This window comes from Pinus tabuliformis, chromosome X (genome assembly GCF_031772625.1).
Source record: "Pinus tabuliformis cultivar Carrire ecotype Pingquan chromosome X, CPIR1, whole genome shotgun sequence".
Taxonomy (NCBI): domain Eukaryota; kingdom Viridiplantae; phylum Streptophyta; class Pinopsida; order Pinales; family Pinaceae; genus Pinus; species Pinus tabuliformis.
Window position 1 is genome coordinate 1,064,138,266 of NC_142308.1, and position 20,906 is coordinate 1,064,159,171.

The 20,906-nt window shown below is 40.9% G+C and overlaps 1 pseudogene; it reads right to left on the reverse strand.

The window, feature by feature from the left end:
• Window positions 1–854: 854 nt before the first annotated feature.
• LOC149143489 (putative alkaline/neutral invertase B) overlaps window positions 855–20,906 on the reverse strand; it is a 44,443-nt pseudogene continuing 24,391 nt past the window's right edge.

Here is a 20,906-nt window from a genome sequence, read left to right on the forward strand (position 1 = left end):
TCCTTGAGCATTTGCTGGGCTGTTCCTTCCACCTCTGTTTTGGATTCTGCTTCTTCCTATCTTGTTTCCTCTTCCTTGACCTCTTCCTCTTCCAAAGGACATTTGGGTCTTGAAGGCTTGCTCTAGAGGTGAGTTTTCATTTCTACTCAACCTCTGCTCATGTGTTATCAGTGATGCATGAAGTTCATCAACTGAAAAGTTTGAGAGATCCTTTGTCTCTTCTATGGTGGTGACAATCACATCAAACTTTGAGGGTAAGATTCTCAACAGTTTCTCCACAATCCTCCTTTCTTCAATAATTTCTCCATGAGACCTTATCTGTGTGACCAGACCAATCACATGCGTGAAGAATGAGTGAATATTGTTTGACTCCTTCATGCACAGATTCTCAAAATCTCTCCTCAGCAACTGTAGTTTCGCTGTCTTCACTTTCTCCATGCCTTGATAGGCTGTCTTGAGAGTTTGCCATGATTCTTTAGATGTCTTGGCTGCTGCTATCTTTGGAAACACACTCTCATGCACTTCTTGATAAAAAAATACAAGGGATTTTGAATCCTTCTTCTTGTAGCTCTTCAACAGATCTTTCTCTTCCTGAGTTAGATTATTAAAATCATTTTCATATGCTGGTTCTTTAAAACCATCTTCAACTATTTCCCATAAGTATTGTGAGGCAAATAGGGCTCTCATGGTTATTGCCCAATAGTCATAGTTTTTTCCATTAAACTGTGGGAGCTGAGTATTAAAAATACCCATGCTAGTGCTGGTCATTCTTGCACTCTAAACTATGCTTCAAATATGCAGTCAGGTATTTAAATAACTGGCTTGAGGAATACTTTGGATTTTTGACTGAGTCTTCAGTTTGCTGGAGGAGCTGCTGCAACAAGAAAGCTTCCTTCAGTTTCTTTGACATCTTCAAAGAGCCTGGAAAGCTCCGATACCACTGTTGGAAATTTTTCTGTTAAAATTCCAAAACCAAAATCACAGAACAGAGAACAATGCTCTGTTTTTCCACACAGGATCTTAACATAGCGGAAGGCTAAAAATTTATTTGCAGAGGACAGAGTTTTCACACACCAACAGATTTCTATTCATTAATAAAATTGTTGTTACAAAAGAGTCTTCCTCTCTCACAAAGGGATTTCACCACTAGAACTGTTTCAGATACAATTTTTAACTTTACTCTGTCTCTTCAGAAAAATAAAATCCTCTTGTTTCAATCACGCTGCTGCATCAAAAAAAAACTTTTGTCTCTGCTAAAGAGATCAACACACTGCTATATGAAAATTACACATATATTTTTCTCACGCTGCTGCGTTCTATTTTTACATCGCACTGCTGTGCATTACAATTTCATAGTCAACACAAGAAAACATTACATATATATGACAACAAAACAAAAAGAAAACTTACATCCGTTTTCACTTGCCATGCTTCCATAAAAGAAACAATAAAATTAAATGGTTTTACCAACTTTTACTTGTGCCCATACTCCCGCTGATAAAATTAAAATCTTCACCAAAACTTACCAACCCACAGTAAATTAAATTTACTATTTTACTGACAAAAACGGCGGTAAAAAATGTACATGTAAAATTCATGCTGCAGGCCTGTACTTCAACCATTGAAACATGCGATTTGCGATCTGTGATTTGATCGCATCGCGAAATCGCATTTGGTGGAAGGGAAAAAAATGGAGCACGCACATATTGGTGCGATCTGCGATATGCGATCGGATTGCATCGAACCATCGAAATCGCAACATCACAAGTGAACAGACGGAGGATCCAAGAATGCATGCGATTTGCGATATGCGATCTCATCGAATCGCAAAGGTAAAGAAAAACGGTTTGCTGCAGTTGAAATTATATTTCAACAGAAGCTACATTTTGTTGGAAATAATTATCGCATGTCAAATCACCAGCAAGCACCGCCTGACCATCATCGTCACGACTTTCTCAGACTTGAAGCAGCACCATCATGTTAACCTATTCAACATGGAAAGGGAAAATAACCATCATAGTTTTGTGTATGAAAGTAGATGATCAGGTATAGGAGGATGCATAGTTTGGATGCAGAGTATAAATTGTACGTAGTTGTAGCTGGTTAATGCTCTATAAATTCATGGTTTTTATTTCGTTTATTGCAACAGTCATAGTCGTGTCTCCGCTGTGTACTCTCATACTTTCATTAGTATCAGAGCAGTGTGCTCTTCCATTTAATTGTTATCCGATCCACGGTTGTGAGGGCTAAGTAAAAGGGGTGTCTGGAGTCGAGTGTTTGTGTTTGGTTTTCTGTGAGCACAATAGTTCCTTTACCTATTCTCCAATATTTCAATTGCATTCTCCAAGGTTTACATTATTGAGAAAACCATTTAACCTTGAAAGAGGATTGTATTCCTGAAACTTCATCCCTGGTGCTCTTTGGCTGCATAAACTCCACTATGTTTGACTCTTTCTCTGCTTTAAACTAGAGAATATGAGAGACTCTTAGATTTTGATTTCTTATAAATTTACAATATTTTTTCATGTTTAATGGCTTCCAAAGCTTTCTAGTCCCATGTCATGGACTTGATCCAGAAATTTATGTCGCAAATTTTTTGTACGTTGAATACATAAATTCTTTTTTTAATGCTTCTTTTATCCATTGAAAAGTCGCATATTCTTAATCCTATGTATCTATCTTTCAATGTATGTCTTTCAAACTGGTATCCAATCCTAGTAATCTGAAAATATGTTGTCCATAAACTATTTTTATTCTTACTGAGCTAATGCCCCACTCATTTTACCTAACAATCTCTGTCATAAGCCAAATCCACCACTACCTGAATTAGCTACTCTACCATCCGAGCTGTCATTGAACAGTTGTTCTAAGTATATGAGAGCCAAGCAGCAGAGTGAATAATTATAACCATTTCTTTACATGTTGGTACACTCTGTTAATGTTGTGTGTGCACTAAGGATTTTGATATTTGTCATGTTTCTGGATATATCATCAGAGGAGGGTGGATGCATAGTTGAGTCAAAGAAACTATATGTTTCATAATGAACTTTGCAGCTTCCCAACAATCCCTCACCTCCTCAACGTCCAACAAAGTTTGTCATTATTTTACAAATTATGCTCGACAGACATAATGTGTAGTAGTCAGTAGAAATATCTTTGTATCACTGGACTAGACCATTAATTTTAAGAGACAAGGAGTTGTAGTAGTCGAGGTCATTTGGTCCACAAACAATGTAAGGAGAGTCTGTTGAGTATCTGTAAACCTGTTAGTTGTGCAAAACCCCAACTGTTTCCAGTATGAGTGAGAGGAGCTGACCACAAAATAGTTCGATCGCTAATTAGAAAGAGTCACACCTCTTGCGCCACCATAGCCTCAAGTATTTTGGGTAGCTGGTCTAAGCTATGGTGATCCTTGAAAAGTGAGCATATGACAAACGAACAAAGGGTCAACATCATGTGGGCAAAGTATTTTTTTTAAGGAGTGGGATATTTTAGGGAAGGAACGAGGGTTGACACAACAACTCCCCAGTGCTAGTGACCCTTCTAATCTTCGTGACCCGTCCTCATCTCGTCACCCGATGGGCCCCACTCCACGCCCCCTTCTCCTCCTCGACCACCCTTAGCCACCCTCCTCACCTGACCACCCCCTCTTCCCCACTCCCATACCCTGTTCTGCATTAACTTTCACCTCCCCTGCTTGAAAATGTCACGGTTTAGAATTTTCTGAATGCAGGGGACGGAGCTCCTTAATCTTTCCCCAATCAGACCTACTCCATTCCACTCCTTCATTATCAATAGACAAATGGAAGAGCTCCAACTCCACGTAGAATTTCTCTTCGACAACACCCTATCTCCCCTACTCTCCGACAACTCCCTAGCTCCCCTACTCTCCGACAACTCCCTGTGCTCAAAACTGGTAATATTCCTTGACCTGTCACTTTTTCTGTCATTTTTCCACTTTTCCACTTTAAGATTTCTTCATGTAGTAATACCATGCAGTTTGGATTTTATTTGTAGATCTTCCCCTGCATGTGTTGTTGCAAGTGCAGTAGAACCGTAATCTAATCTCACTAAAAAATTCAATGGTCTAGAATATTCTCACCTGGCCAAGATCCTCCATTGTGGTAACTCCATTTGGTGTTTGTTGGATCATAACCTGTTAATATTCGCCATTCATGACTCTCTAAGGCAGGGTATGTGATGAGCTTCATCATTGGGTAATTATATGGGCCTTAAATCACCTCCTATCTTAGTCAAACCAACTATTCTCAACACTTATTGCATACTTTTGATTATATATTTTTATGAGATGAGTTAGAGTTGGATATTTTTCTTTATGGTCTAATGTGCATGTAATGCAGGATTAAATGATAAAAGAAATGAATTTTAGAAAAGACCTTGGTCAAAACTTTAATGGGACAAGGGAGAGGAATTATAGGAGGGAAATCCTCCTCATTTACTACCCCTCCATTTGAATATTCCTCCATCAACTCGGAGTGCAACGAGCCAAATCATGAGGACTAGAAGGCAGTCGGGCAAGTGGAAATCAAAGCACCAGTTTATCTCTAGTTTGGGAGCCGAGCCTCCCTAATTTTAAGGAAGTCATTGGAGACTTAATATGCATAAGTAGAGAGGCCTAGTACCTCAGTAGGATTCAAACTTTTGATTGTAAAAATCTACTTTACAACAGTATAGCGCATAGATTCATGGTTTAATCTTTCATTTTCTTAAGTAGTTGCATTTGCATTACAGCAGTGTAACGTAGATAGGTTTTGTTTTAGTTTTCTTCCATTTGTGCCTTTTTCTTCAGTTAGTAGGTTAGCAAGGATTATACCCATAGATCTCCTTACTGTCTGATCCACAATAAACCTGACCAATCACCATCTGATTCATTTCAATGCTTGACTTTATGCACTCTAGATCTCCACTGTTGATCTAGCTGGCTTGATCCAATGACTATCGTGAATTCTTCCACCTAATTTATGTGCTCCAAATATCCACCATCAATCGGTCGCGCCCTCGATCCAACGTTTATTGCGTTGTCTTGATACTTTATGCACTCCCAATCTCCACCGTCGATCAAACCCGCATGATCTGATGGCTATGGCGCGATCTCGCGCGAATTCTTGCATGGTCGATATCCGCTCGAGAGCATGCAAGAAAAGTGGTTTTCTCATGCTACGTGTCACCCAGTGAGGCTAATCACGTAAAATTTTAGAATTCCACTTACAGCCTTGAGGGCGTGTGAGAAATTTTTTACTGCCTATGAAACCCACTCCATCATTCCACATTTTTTTCCCGCTATAAGATATCTACTGCTCATCCTTCATCAATCTTATTTGTCCATATATTCACTCAATCTCATGCGATAAGATCTTTGCCACTCATCTTCCAATTAGTCGTGTTCGCCCATCTCTTGACTTAACCTCTCGCGATAAGATCTTCGCCATTCATCTTTTGATTAGTGATGTTCGTCCTTCTATTCACTCAACCTCCCGCTATCAGATCTTTTCCATTCATCTTCCGATTAGCCATGTTCGTCCATCTATTCGCTTAACCTCCCGTGATAATATCTCCACCGTTAATCTTCTGATTAGTCTTGTTCGTCCATCTATTCACTTAAACTCTCGCAATAAGATCTCCACCGTTAATCTTCCGATTAGTCTTGTTCATCCATCTATTCACTTAACCTCCCGCGATAAGATCTCTGCCATTCATCTTCCGTTAGTCCTATTCATCCATCTATTCACCTAATCCCCCATGATAATATCTTTGTTTCTCATCGTTCGTTCATTCCGTTTATTGATATATTCAATTAATCTCCACAATAAGATCTCCGCTACTCATCTTTCGTTAACCTTGTTCGTCCATCTATTCATGTAATCTTCTGCGATAATATCTTCGCCGCTCATCTCCCGTTAATATTGTTCTCAATCGATCCAATGGTTCCTATGCACTTTTTACTTCATTACGTCCTCCTTTCACTGATATAGATCTTTGCTTGCTCTTCCGCTTGACTCCTGGCATGCTTGATTTTATCAAAACACCAAAAATGCGAAAACATACTTAGTTTAGTTTCCTTGCTTACACATTATTTTGGTTTGATAATATTTACTTTTGTCACTTAGATAACAGCATTATGTTAGTGTTGATTTAACAATTCTACTTAGTTTAGCTATTTAAAGGTTAATTAGGATATGGTGTGATTTAGCATTACATGTTGTTTCTTCATTACTGCCAGTAGAGTAGCTCTCTTAGAATTGATTTTCTCTTCTTCCATCAAAGAATCAATCTTCTTCTGACTCTATAGAAGTCTGGCTTGGAACCCCTAGGGTCTCTTGCCATATGAACAAGTGACAACAGGCAGGACCTTCAATTCTACTTGTGCATATAACACTGTCACCTCCAAGTCTTTATGAACCTCGGGTTGATAAGTAATGTTGGTAGCCCAGGAGTTGCACCATCCTTGTTGCAATACTGGCACTCATCACTTTTTGGCATCATCGCTGGGGAGGTGTCAGAGTAGAATGTGATTACTGCTTTCTTTTCTTCTATTTCTAGTCTTCAACTTTCTTCCATTAGTTTATTTCTGCAAAAGTAATCTAGTAGCTTCCTTTCTTTCATTTGTCATTATCTGCTTTCCTTTCCATTCTGCAAGAGAATTTCAATTTAGCTAGTAACTTTTCTTTATGTCAATAGCTTTCATTCAATCAATAATTTCATCTATGCAAAGTACTTTCCAGCTTAAAAAAATCTTATAAAAGCCAACCCAAAAACATTTGCTTTCATGCCTTGTAGGAGTAGGGAAAATTTAGGAAAATCCTTGCAAAATAGCCCCACTGCATCCAATAGCCAACCTTCTCTCTTCTTCGGTGGCTGTGAACTGGAGGAACCCTTAAGTGAGAAACCTGACATATTTGAAGAACCTATAGGGGAAGAATAAGAAGAAGAACCCATCCCTACTGAACAAATGGTTGAAAACTGAAATGATAGAGGAAATAGAGAGAGAGTTGAGGGTGCCTTCCCCATCAGTGAAACCAATGGGGACACTAAGATGAAGAATATAAGCCACGTTGCTCTACCTCATTTCCATGGCCTGACCACAGAGGACCCTGACACTTTCCTATTTGAGTTTGTTGTTATATGCCAAACCTATTACTATACAGATGATTAGAAAATTCTAAAATTGTTTCCATCTACCCTCAAGGATGCAGCATTGTACTAGTTCATGGGTTTACTTGGAGATAGCATCACAATTTGGGCTCATGTGCAGCAGGATTTTAACAACAAATATAGGGACTACTATAGGTCAAAGGATACTAAAGAAGATATTTTCAGGATGACCATGGGCTAGGATGAATCCTTAGAAGATTATGAAGAAAGATTCTAGCTCAGTTACAAAAGGGTTAGGTGCACAGTTGACCCCAAGTCACTAAAGTTGGTCCTACTCAGAGGAGTAAAAGAAGATCTTCTGGATACCTTACATCTATTAGCAAGAGAAGATATTTACCAATTAACCTATGAGGATATCAAGAATGTCTTTAGAAACCATTTTAGGGCAGCCAGGAAAAAGGGTAGGAGTAGTCAACCTATGGCTAGTACATCATCTTCCAAATCATCCATCAAGGGTGAAATTGGAAATATGTTGGAATATTTCAAAAGTGAGATGCTGCAAACTTGTTATAGACATTTTTGTGCCTTACAGCATTGAGCATGAAATGTCCATAATCTAAGGGATCCAAAGTCCCTAAACATGTTGTTCCTACCCCTAGAGGAACAAGGCTAACAAACCACAGCAATTCACAGAAGTTCTCCACCTGAAACTGCTCAGAAACAAGTCAATTCAGGATCATGTCAACTGCTCCATTGGCCATCTGCGCTGAATGTCAGTGGCTCCACTATCTACCTGCGTTGAATGTCAACTCCAACAGTAGCTACCTGTGCTGAGCGAGTTTGGACATGTGGTAGACTCATTCCTCAAGGTGTTAGAAGCCAGGAAGCTTCCAAAATGACACTTTCCTCAGGGAATTCGACTGGTGATGAGTAAGAGGTTCCAAATCTCCAAGTGGAAGCAAGAACCTCCAAGTGGACTCAAGAACTGAGAGAGGGAGAGGACACTAGTCAGATCTCAAGCTGACTCATCCTCTCTCCAAAATAACTATATATAGATCTCTCCTCCATGAGATCTAGAGGCTGGAATTTTGTTATTGCAAAGAATTGCTGCTGGTTTGAGACTGGAATCATTGGGTGCTTAATGCTTTGAAGGGAGGTGAAGATAGGAATTCCATTCTACTGGGAAGGAGATGCTGGATTGGAGCCCTCTGGGTTGTATCTCTTCCTGAACCTTGTTATTTATCAATAAAGATATCTTGGTTTTCTCCTATATACTGGTGTATTTGTATGATTGCATTAGTGTATTTGATTTACTTCTAATCCTGAATCATTTATGAATGTGAATATTTGCCTTTGTGTTGTGTTCTTCTCTTGTTGCAAGTAACTGTTCTCTTGTCGCAAGTAGCTGTTCTCTTGTGATCTCGCAGGAATCAAGTAGCTGTTCTCTTGGGCGAGCGAGGAGGCAAGTAGCTGTGAACATCCAAAGAGAAGACGATCTAGATTGAGGGACAAACGGAAGACACCGGTAAGTCCATTAATCTCCCCTCTTTCACATTTCATAAAGGAAGAAACCAGAATAACTATATCTGTTTGTTGCTAAGGCTCTGTCACACCTTAGGTGGATAGGATCGTCCTGCATAGGCATTTTTCCCCACAACAAATTGGCGACTCCACTGGGGAGATTTGTTTTAGTCATTTTATTTGTGTTTACATCATTTTTTGTTTCATAGACTCAACAGGAACAATCGAACTGCTTCTGCAAAGTACACTGTTGCTGCCTTGATCCTTCACTGGATTTTGTCTATGATCTGAACAATGGACTCACAAATGATTTGATGATCCTTTGTGATAGTCTTTAGTACCCTCTCAAAGCATCCCTTTGATTATACCTTGCTTGTGTTTCTGATTTGGCCTGAAACTGTTGATTTTTAAGCAATTTGTGACCCAGAACCCAAGAGAAATGAGAGTTTCTCCTTCAGCGCAGACACTGTGAAGGCAGTCTGCATTTCAACGCAGGTCCCGTGAAGGTTACCTGCACTGAATGTCAAACCCACAGTGTTGAGGTTGCGCTGAACCAGTTTGGCCTTGTGCAGCTGGGGTTCTCTGTTGTATGTTGCCCTGTTTTGATCTCTGTTTTTTGCAGCCTTTAACCAGCATAGGTACCAGTCTGATAACTCATTTTCTTTGCTTAGATTCCGCCTCTTTTTGTACAAAAATACTGTGAGTGTTTTTATGTGTTTGTGGCGTCATTTACAGTTTTCCTTTGCATGAGTGAAATAATCATCGTGTAGCCCTTGATTCACATCTGATTGATTGTGATCTTAGGAGAGAGTTCATTGGCTGTTTGCAGTTGATTATACATTTGCTTTTGATTATTGGTTTGAGTTTGTCTCTTTTAAGTGTCAAAAAAAGTATTCATTTCGAAAGTCGCAAAGTGCTGTAATCTCTTCTACCCTTGTTGTTTTCGAAAAAGTGAACTTGTTTGTACTTGTGATTTAAAAGAAAATTCAAAGTTGTACAAAAAGCTTTCTTTGTAGGCATCGATACTAAGAAAGCGGAAAACAAACACCTGCATTGTGCATTTTCATTTTGATAAGTTTGCATACTTGATTTAGGAAAGAGTGCATTAGAGTGTGCTGATTGCTCTTTGAGAAAAGATGGTGTCTTTCTTTTCCCTTAGTAGCTAGGATTTTCAAAGTTGAAAAGATAATAAAGCTTGCTTATCATCTTAGATTGCATTTAGGAATTGTACCATACATCTCGTGGTGAACCTTGAAAGGCAAATTCTAAAAAGATCAACTTAAAATAAATTGAATGAACTTAACAATGCTTTGTAACATAACACACAACATAGAGGTCTAGGCTAGAGACGTGTTCCGGCATCGTTAAGCCTAGTGACTGTCGATCTCGGGGAAGGTGGGTGATTCCTCCTGAGGGACGATAGCGCTAGTACGGATTGTGCTCCCACGTACCGTCGCGTATATATTGGGAGACCCCTATAGGCATATATCCTTTATCCTTAGGAAGCCGTGTCGGCCGCCCTACTGATCGCAATGCAGTGAACACAGCATTCACGAAGATCGACCGCCCGTACCTTAAAAAGTATTCTGCGGTTTTGCGAAAAGTTTGGCACACCCTCTGCCTAGAACTCCAGAGCAGTTTATTTTGGCCTTTTTCAGACTCTATAACAGAAAAAGTCCATCCGAGCATTTGTCACTTTGTTCTCGTTAAAACATCGAAGGAGACTAGAGTCATCTTTAGCTTTTTCTCGACTCTTTAAAAGTGAAAAAGCAAGTTGTGTCTAAAGCGTCGTTAACAATTTATTTTAAACGGAACAATCACCTTTTATTCCCGCGTTGATCTTTAGGTTGAAAAGATGGAGCACACCAACCAAGGAATTCCCCTTGGTGGAAATCCTAGTTCCTTCTCCTCTTGGGGAGATGTTGGTGCGCCCCACATGGCCACATTGTCGCTGCCAGGACTGACAATTGGCCTACCAGTCTGGCTCTTTTCAACCAATGTCATTCAGAACACCACCATTCCTGAACAGTCGAGTCAACAGTTAGATCAGACAAGAGTTGCCTCCCAACCTTCTACTTCATCTTCCTCTCCTCCTTCCTCTTCGCTTGACGGAACTGGTAAATCAAAAAACCGAGTTCCTAAGGAGAAGAAGGAGACGAAGAAGAAAGAGAAGAAGAAGAAGGAGCCTAAGGCGACTGGGGGCAAACAAGTGTCATCTGAAAAAAATCCACACACAACACTCGCAAGGCCTAAATCGCCATGCGTCATATGCAAGGGAGACCACTTCCATAGAGATTGTCCCTGTATCCCCCGGATACTAAGAGACTGGTCCCCCCATTTGCACAATTTGGTAGCATCAACCTCTGATAGCCATGTCGATTGCTCACCGTCAACTAGTGGGAGTGAAACCCCAGGACAGAGCAGGAAAGCTAAATTTCCTTGCAGACTGTGTGAAGGCGATCTCGCCATCCACCGTTGTCCCTTCTTAGACGAGGCAAAAAGAGTTCTGGAAGATCACCCGATTTTACGAGCGCAACTTCCTCTTGGATATCAAAGACTCCTGCCAAGTCCCTCGCTAGTTGAGAACCCGGCTGACCCGCCCAGGTGGTCAGCCGAAGCACCTGTCATTGAAGATGAACCGTCTAAATCCATACCTGACGAAAGTCTAAAGGTTGAAATGGTAGTCGACCCGGTTTTGCCTTTAGAGGCTCTATCTTCGAATGACACCATCACAGAAGAAAATAAAGACGACATTGTCCAAGTTCTCTTCATCAGCACCGACTCTGATGATCAAGGGGGCAGTGCCCCCATTCCTTTATCGCAGGAAGGAAGTTTGTCAGAGTGCTATCCGGCCGTATACTCGGTCCCACCACCAAGCAACCTGGTTGTGTCCTTTGACTGGAACCAACTAGGCAGACCCCGCTTGCCAGCTAGCATACCATTCAGAATTATTGTCCAAATATACAGGATGGTAATGGATGACATAGTTATTGATGAAGGGGCATCTGTGAGTATCCTTTCCTCTATTGCTTGGAAAGCGCTTGGTTCGCCTGCGCTTTTGCCTGAAATGAGAAATCTATCAGGCTTTGATAAGGGAACCAGTCGACCTTTAGGGATCCTCCCCAATGTGCCCGTAACATTGAAAGGGAAGACCGTTCAAATGAACGTGATGGTCGTTCAAGGACCCTTGGATTATAACCTACTCCTTGGACGAGACTATATATATTGCATGGGAGCCATCGTCTCATCACTCTTTAGAGTAATGTGTTTTCCGCATGAAGAAAGAATGGTCAAGCTCGTGGACCAAATTTCATTCCTCGGATCACACATCGCAAATAGTCATATACCATCCCTAAATGGTCTATTCACGCAAGAAGTGTCTCAACCCACAGTCCGTCCTCTTGATGAGCGCGAGTAATCCGGGAGGATATGACTGGAACCCAGGGGGCATGCGTCCTGGCCTGCTTCGGCAGGGAGACTTTGGGTATAGGGTAGGTTTCCGTGGGAGAATATGACTAGTCCGTACCCCGTCCGTAGAGGAAGAGGGGTTGTTCTAGAATAAGATTCTTTTGTCAAAGTTATGTGAGTTGGCGAGCGTCGTCGCTCACCGATGGTAGACATCACCGAAGAAGTGTTTTATTCGTAGCCGCGAACGAAACAATCTTTGGGTAACCTGAAAGAGGTAAGCCTCTCTCGTTAAAACAAATGTTTTGACGGAAGAGAAGTAGAGGTAACCTTGAAACTCTGTCTTATGCCTGGGGGCATGCAAACCTTTTGGAGTGTAAGCAAGGGGCGGCTATTTATTTTTTAAATTTTTAGGTCCTTCCCTTTAAACCTGTAGGTCTAACCCTTTAAACTCGTAGGATTAGTCATTTCCGAACTTGCATAACGAAAGGATCCGGGGCAAAGCTTACGTGAGATGAAGCTCCATAAAAAATAGCATCTCCAATGAGACACTCTTATCATATGACTGGTATAAACGAGTAGTTTTAGCATAGTTCATGCTCGTTAAAAAATAAACATAAGATTGAGCAGTGTTTTGGCGCATTCAAGCTCATTAAAAAATGAACCTATTCCAGTAAATAACCATTGTGTATGTAACCTTATCTGCCATAAAAGCCTTGGTCGTGTTTGCACCATCACCTCCACTTTTCATTTGGTCGATCGTTCACCTCCATATGATTGTTTACCCATTTTGAGGAACAACTGCGAAGAGTGATTTCACCTAGCCATCCTTGTGACACTGCCGTGATTGGAAAATTCCAACCTGTACCTGGAATCAGCTGCTAACCCTGTTCATCACTCGTTCCTCAAAAGGCGAGTCTTCTTTAAGATCTTTTCAACTGACTCGTAAAAAATGAAAATATTGCCGAGTTTTGGCCTTCCAGCTCGTTAAAGCGACCGGAAGTGCTATCCCTCCTCTAGATTTTAATGTTTTTGGACCTGAGGGATTATTGCACAAAAAGATCGAGCGCTTGTTTTGTTCGGCTCGTTAAAACTATCGAAAATTCATCCCTTCTGTATTGTTTTATACTTTTTCGGACTTAAGGGATTAGATGACGAAAAAGGAATTTTGGAGTTAACTTTATGTACCTTTTCAGACTCTCTAAAAATGAAAAGGGCCGAGTTATCCTTGTCGTTAGACTCGTTAAAATCACTAAATAGCGACAAACTTGTCTTTAGACGAGAACGAGTTTCACTATCGCTAGGCTCGTTAAAACATAGCGATGGGCTTGCCCGAAGGGCAGGTTATAGAACAAGCATATGTTATCCTCCTCAAGATTGACAAAAATAAAGAGGTACTGGTCAGCAATGATTGGGGAAAAATTGGGAGAAACTAAATAAAACTTTGATGGTAGCAAGTCGCTCTTGAACATGACACTTTTCCTCCGTACCACAATCGGGTTGGGTTGTTTCATTCACCGGTCACATCACCATGGTCTCGCCATACCATCCATATTTGGGGTAATGCTACCGATCCATCGCATCAGTGTCACCATATGTTCAAGAGAATTCGTTCAGAAAGAGTCAACCAGGTCCCATCCACTGCCATGCATTATCCTTCATCCATTCATGACCGCCACCCTGAATCATATGTCACGGATCGTTTTTACCTCCATCAAAATCATTAGCTCCATTCCGTGTCATTGATGTGGGATTCATTAAGGCCCTCCTTTGACGGATTGCTTCTTGTCGACATCAGCTCATTATCCAAGAAGTTGATCTAGGAACAACCCCTTCAGTACTTTGAAGCTTGCATGCCTCAATGGCAAGTTTCTCACTTCCGGCGACAGGTATACATCAATGACCTTCGACCAGAAGATTTTGCGTGGTGTTCGACGCCAATTCCTTTATTCACACCACGTGAATTGTACTGCAGTACCTTGAGGGTCATTATCATTATCGGTGATTCCTCTCGCGCTTGTTAACGGTTTACCTCATTGATCGGTAATCAAGTGACGTCTTTCCATGTTCGACTTCAGCAAAATTCTCACATGGATCGACTTGTACTTAGAGTGAAGATCGAACGAGTTTCGAAGACCCCGGATCTAGTTTCATCCATCCGGGCTGCGATATATATTCAGGAAAGATAAAGACATTTTGACATGTACATCATTGTAGCAGATGATCATCCTACTCAAAGGATGATAATTTCACCAAAATTATCAGTCTACCATCAGACGATCGTCTGTTCTATGTACAAAAATGAATTTATAAAGCTGAGCATGGGAATGCCCGCCTCAGCTAGATCATGAAAGCAGTATGAATCATAATGTATTGTATTGTATCTTATTACAGGTCTCCTCCCAGCAAATGGATGAACTTTGGACCCTCCTGGATAAAGCATTTCACCCGATAAATGGCCTCATACTTTAGGGGGCAACTGTTATAGACATTTTTGTGCCTTACAGCATTGAGCATGAAATGTCCATAATCTAAGGGATCCAAAGTCCCCAAACATGTTGTTCCTACCCCTAGAGGAACAAGGCTAACAAACCACAGCAATTCACAGAAGTTCTCCACCTGAAACTGCTCAAAAACAAGTCAATTCAGGATCATGTCAACTGCTCCATTGGCCATCTGCCCTGAATGTCAGTGGCTCCACTGTCTACCTGCGTTGAATGTCAACTCCAACACTAGCTACCTGCGCTGAGCGAGTTTGGACATGTGGCAGACTCATTCCTCAAGGTGTCAGAAGCCAGGAAGCTTCCAAAATGACACTTGCCTCAGGGAATTCGACTAGTGATGAGTAAGAGGTTCCAAATCTCCAAGTGGAAGCAATAACCTCCAAGTGGACTCAAGAACTGAGAGAGGGAGAAGACACTAGTCAGATCTCAAGCTGACTCATCCTCTCTCCAAAATATCTATATATAGATCTCTCCTCCATGAGATCTAGAGGCTGGAATTTTGTTATTGCAAAGCATTGATGTTGGTTTGAGACTGGAATCATTGGGTGCTTAATGCTTTGAAGGGAGGTGAAGATAGGAATTCCATTCTGCTGGGAAGGAGATGCTAGATTGGAGCCCTCTGGGTTGTATCTCTTCCTGAACCTTGTTATTTATCAACAAAGCTATCTTGGTTTTCTCCTATATACTGGTGTATTTGTATGATTGCATTAGTGTATTTGATTTACTTCTAATCCTGAATCATTTATGAATGTGAATATTTGCCTTTGTGTTGTGTTCTTCTCTTGTCGGAAGTAACTGTTCTCTTGTCGCAAGTAGCTGTTCTCTTGTGATCTCGCAGGAATCAAGTAGCTGTTCTCTTGGGCGAGCGAGGAGGCAAGTAGCTGTGAACATCCAAAGAGAAGACGATCTAGATCGAGGGACAAATGGAAGACACCGGTAAGTCCATTAATCTCCCATCTTTCACATTTCATAAACGAAGAAACCAGAATAGCTGTATCTGTTTGTTGCTACGGCTCTATCACACCTTAGGTGGATAGGATCATCCTGCATAGGCATTTTTCCCCACAACAAAACCATTTACTTGCAATTGGACACCATGAATATCAAAATGAAGCAAGAGGAAGCAGAGAGAGCCTTGGCCATATTTTGTCCTAGATGCACCATGATGCATCCTAGGAACGAATGTCCATTGAACTGCATTGAAATTTGCTTGATCTGTGAAGAAAACCACTCCACAGAAAAGTGCCCTTCTTTACCTGGACTCAAAGTTGTATATAAAGGAGCTGAAGGGGTCACTGAGTAGCTTTGTTACATCAACCAAAGGAGACCTCCTGGGCCTAGACCATAATAGTAGGGTATACAAGGGTCATCCCATGCATATTACAACCCCAACCAAACCACAACTATACCTTCTTGGGGACCCCCTGTTCATCCTTCTTGGTCTACACCCCCTCCTTGGTCCTATACATCTCAGTATCATTCCTAGCCAACCAACCAGTCATTTCAACCTTATGTTCTTCCACAACCTTAGTGGAATACCCCACACTAGGGGTGGAGGCCCCAATACAACAATGCTCCAGCTCTATTGCCTCCACCACCTACCCAACCACAACTCCTACACTTTGCTCCACCCAAGTAACCCCAAATTCCTACCCAACCAAATCCAAACACAAACAATAGCCAAGCTCAACAGGTATACAGTGGAGAGATATCATACCCAGCTTATACTGTAGAAATCTAGGAGATCAACCTAAGATCTCGGAGAATTCTCCCAGATAACCAACATCCCTCTCCACATAGGGAGGTTGAGGAAGAAAGAGAGGAAAACAACCTTAATGTAAATCCACCCTTTCTTGAGAGATTAGCCCAACCACTCCATCCTACCCTAGAAGAACTTGAACTTATGGGAGAATTGAAAAATCTATGTGTAAAGATCCCCCTTCTCCAAGCAATCAAATATGTTCCCATTTACAATAAGTTGGTTAAGGAGAAATTCTTCAAGCATCCAGGAAGAAGAAAAATGGATGCCCCTACCATTAATTTCATTGGGCAGCTGTCTGACGTAAGCCCTAGAAGCCCTGTAGTAAATGTGCACATCAATGGAACCATTGTCCCACACACTCTGATTGATCTGGGGGCTACCATTAATGTGATGACCATGGAAACCATGCTCAAGCTCAACCTCCAAGGGGCATTGAGGAAGACCACAATAGTTCTACAACTTGCAGACCATTCCACAATCACCCTTCAGGGAATTGTGAAGGATGTGATAGTCTATATTTACTCCTGGGAGTAACCTGTAGATTTCCTAGTTCTACAGCCTAAGGCTAATCTTACTGGTTACCCTCTCATCCTTGGTAGGCCATGGTTGGCCACAACTAATGCTTACATTAACTGCAGATTTGGGAATATGACCATCAGGAATGGGCTTATTTCCAAGAAGTTAGTCTTATACCCTTGTGCTTAACCTTCTCTAGAGCATGATTTACCTTTATGGTTGGAAGAGGAGGAAGAAGATGAGGCTTATTCAGCCCAATTTTATGCATTGGAAGCAACCATAGGAGGAGGATAGCAAGATGAGGATGACTTAATTGAACACCTGCTCCAAATTCCAACTCCTAGTTCATTACCATTAGAAGAAAAAGTAAGGGAAACCCAAAACCATCATCCAATTGACTTATTCTTGGCCAATTCCAACCCACTCCATGTTAAAACCATAGAATTTGGCCTAGAGAAAACTTTGAAAATTAATCCATCTCTTTCTGCTCTTGAAGAGGAGAAGCTATGCAACATGTTGAGAGAAAACCTAGAAGCCTTCGTTAGAATTATAAGGAAATGAAGGGAGTACACCCCTCAGTGTGTACTCACCACATATACATCAAATGAGGCTACAAGCCAGTCTAGCAACCACAAAGGAGGATGAATCCATCTCTTAAAGATATAGTCAAAGAAGAATAGCAAAAACTGCTAGATGCAGGATTCGTTTACCCTATCCCTGAAAATGAGTGGGTCTCTCCTTTAGTGCTAGTTCCTAAGAAAAATGGTAAGTGGAGGATTTGTGTTGATTACAGGGAGTTCAACAAAGCCACAAAGAAGTATCATTTTCCCCTACCCTTCATTGATCAAGTGCTAGATGGCTTGGCAGGGAAGAAGTTTTTTCTTTCCTATATGGATTTAGTGGGTACAACCAACTCCAAATCTACCCAGAAGACTAGGATAAGGCCACATTCACCTATCCTTGGGGCACTTTTGCTTATAGGGTCCTTCCTTTTGGCCTATGCAATGCTCCTGCCACTTTCCAAAGAGAAGTCTTGAGTATTTTTGCTGAATTAGTACATGATGCGGTGGAAATTTATATGGATGACTTTACCCCTTATGGCTGTGATTTTCAAGAATCCTTGACAAACCTAGGCAAAGTATTGCACGAGTACATTGAAATGAACCTGTCTCTCAGTATAGAAAAATGTGAATTATTAATGACTGAAGGGACCATGCTAGGTCATTCAGTATCTCAACAAGGACTACAGGTGGACCCAAACAAAATAGGAATCATCCAAAGGGTCCCACCTCCTCAAAAGCAAAGGGATGTCAGGAGTTTCTTGGGGTTAGCTGGATACTACCAAAGGTCCATAAAGGACTTCAGCAAGTTGGCCTCTCATTTATTTGGGTTGTTAGCCAAAGATTATGAGTTTATATGGTCAAAGAGCTGTCAAGAGACCTTAGAAATTTTAAAGGGTAAGTTAACCACTACACCAATTATTCAAGGCCCAGACTGGGCCCTCCGTTTTCATATTCATGTTGATGCCTCACACAAAGCCATAGGAGCAGCGTTAGGTTAGGTAGAGAAGAAATTGCCCTATGCTATCTATTTTGTCAGTAAGAACCTGTAAAAGGCTGAGCTAAATTATACTATGACCGAAAAGGAACTCCTCGCTATTGTTCATTGATTAAACAAATTTATGCATTACATTACAGACTATCAAACATTTGTGCATACTGACCATGCTGCAATCAAATATTTAATGAACAGACCAGATGTGATTGTTAGAATTATAAGATGGATGATTTTATTACAACAGTTTGATCTAAATATTGTTGATATGCCTGGTAAGGAAAATGTTGTTGCAGACTTTCTATATAGGATGAATATGCCTGTAGGTGAAGAAGGAATGGTGGATGAACAGTGACCAGATGTGCATTTGTTTCTATTTCGGTTCTCTTCCCATGGTTGGCTGATATAGAAAACTATTTGGTATCATCACTGTTCCCACTAAATTTTCCCTCCAAAGAAAAGAGCAAGAAGTCAGGAAAAGTGCCCCCTTCACCTGGATTGGGGGCAATATTTTCAAACTTGACCTGGATCAAATCTTGAGAAGGTGTGTAAGGGAAGAGGAAGTTTTGGAAATCCTTCTGACATGTCATGATGGGCCTTGTGGAGGTCACTTTGCAGCAAAGAGGACAAAATTCAAAGTTTTACAAGAGGGCTATTATTGTTCCACTCTTCATCAGGATGTGAAATGGTACATTAGTCAGTGTGATTAGTGCTAGAGGATGGGAAAGCCTACTCTAAGAGATGAAATGCCCCTACAACCTCAAGTGACTTTCGAGCCATTTGAAAAGTGGGGCATGGAGTTCATTGGGCCTATCAACCCTCCTTTAAAGAAAAAACAATACATAATTGTGTGCACTGATTATTTGACCAAGTGGGCTGAAACCAAGGCGATTAAGGTGGCTGAGTTCCTAAGGGAGAATGTATTCTACAAATTTGGGTACCCTAGAGATTTAGTCACAGACCAAGGTAACCAGTTTACCTCCAACATGATTAAAGAGCTGCATATCCATCACAAATCAAGCATAGGACATCCACTCCTTATCATCCACAATCTAATGGGCAAGTGGAGGTGACCAACAGGGCACTGGAGAGCATCTTAACCAAGGTAGTGAGCAACAGTAGGAAGGATTTGGTAGAGAGACTAGTTGAGGCCACTTGGGCCTATAACACAACATGGAAGTCCACCACTACATTTACACCCTATGAGCTGGTCTATGGGAAAAAGGCTTTGCTGTCCATTGAGTTTGAATATAACACATTGAGGATGGCAGCACAACTAGATTTGGATCTCAGTCATGCACAAAAATAAATATTGTTCCATTTGGATGGCTTGGATGAATTCAGAATGCATTCCCTCCTACATACAGAGATAGTTCAGCTTCAGACGAAGATATGGAATGATATATTAAGGAGAAGAAATTTCAAGAGGGCGATTGGGCATTGTTATATGATTCTAGGTATAAAGAATTCAAGGGAAAGCTAAGGACAAGATGGCTTGGACCTTATGTGGTGGAAAGATTCCATGATATTGGTTCAGTGCAAATCAGAACTATAGATGAAGAAGCCATTCCATTGCTTTTTAATGGACACCGATTGAAAATGTAAAAAAGGCCTTTAGAAAAACAATAGTTCATTAACAATATCAATAGGACAATGATGATAGTGGAGAAAGTTCCAACTCCTCCCTCATCAGGTCACTGAAAAAAAAGAAAAACGAATAAGGATTCAGGAGAAAACCTCCATGAGGTGCTTGAGTCCCATGTTTGGGTTGAAAACCTCGTGAGGCACCCCAATGATAAAAAAAAAAAATTAAAAAAGAATAAGAAGATCGCTCGGTGAAAACATTCCTTGAGGTGGCCAGGGAAAACATCTAGGGTGAAAACCTCTCTGAGGCAGCCTAGGTGTTTTTCAAAAAAGAAAAAAGAAAACAAAAAGAAAAGAGAAAAAATACATAATTGTTATTTGCAGGTATGCGAGAAAGACAATCAAGGAGCAAAGAGAAGATCCAAAGGGAACCCTACCTCACATATATTCATCTCCTCCACTCCTTACCATGCATCGCTCCATCCATGCCATTGTTTTTTCACTTCATTGTTTCAATTTAGGTGAAGGTTGTGTTTTCTACAAGATCCCATGTATTCCTACAGGATATCCTGAAAACATACATGAAGCAATTCGAGGGTGAATGGTAGGTTGGTTAGGTCCTGTAGCAACCTATCCAATAGAATATCAATTATCAGCTATAGATCTTCACTAAGATGATCCAAACAATAGACAACAATGAGCAGAGGAGGAAGAAGAATGACCATGCAACAAATAAAAAACGCAGAACATCTGATCTTCGACAACTGCAGCATGGCATCGAGACCAGAGGTAAGTATCCCGCTCACTCACTCATATGCATAATTTGATCAAAAGTTGTAAAGGTTATGAGGTAGTTGGTTTATAAGTGAAAATGTGGCCAGTTAACTTGGCCACCTTCATTCAATCATCACATACAAAACCGAGTGTCCTCTCACACGTGGCCACAG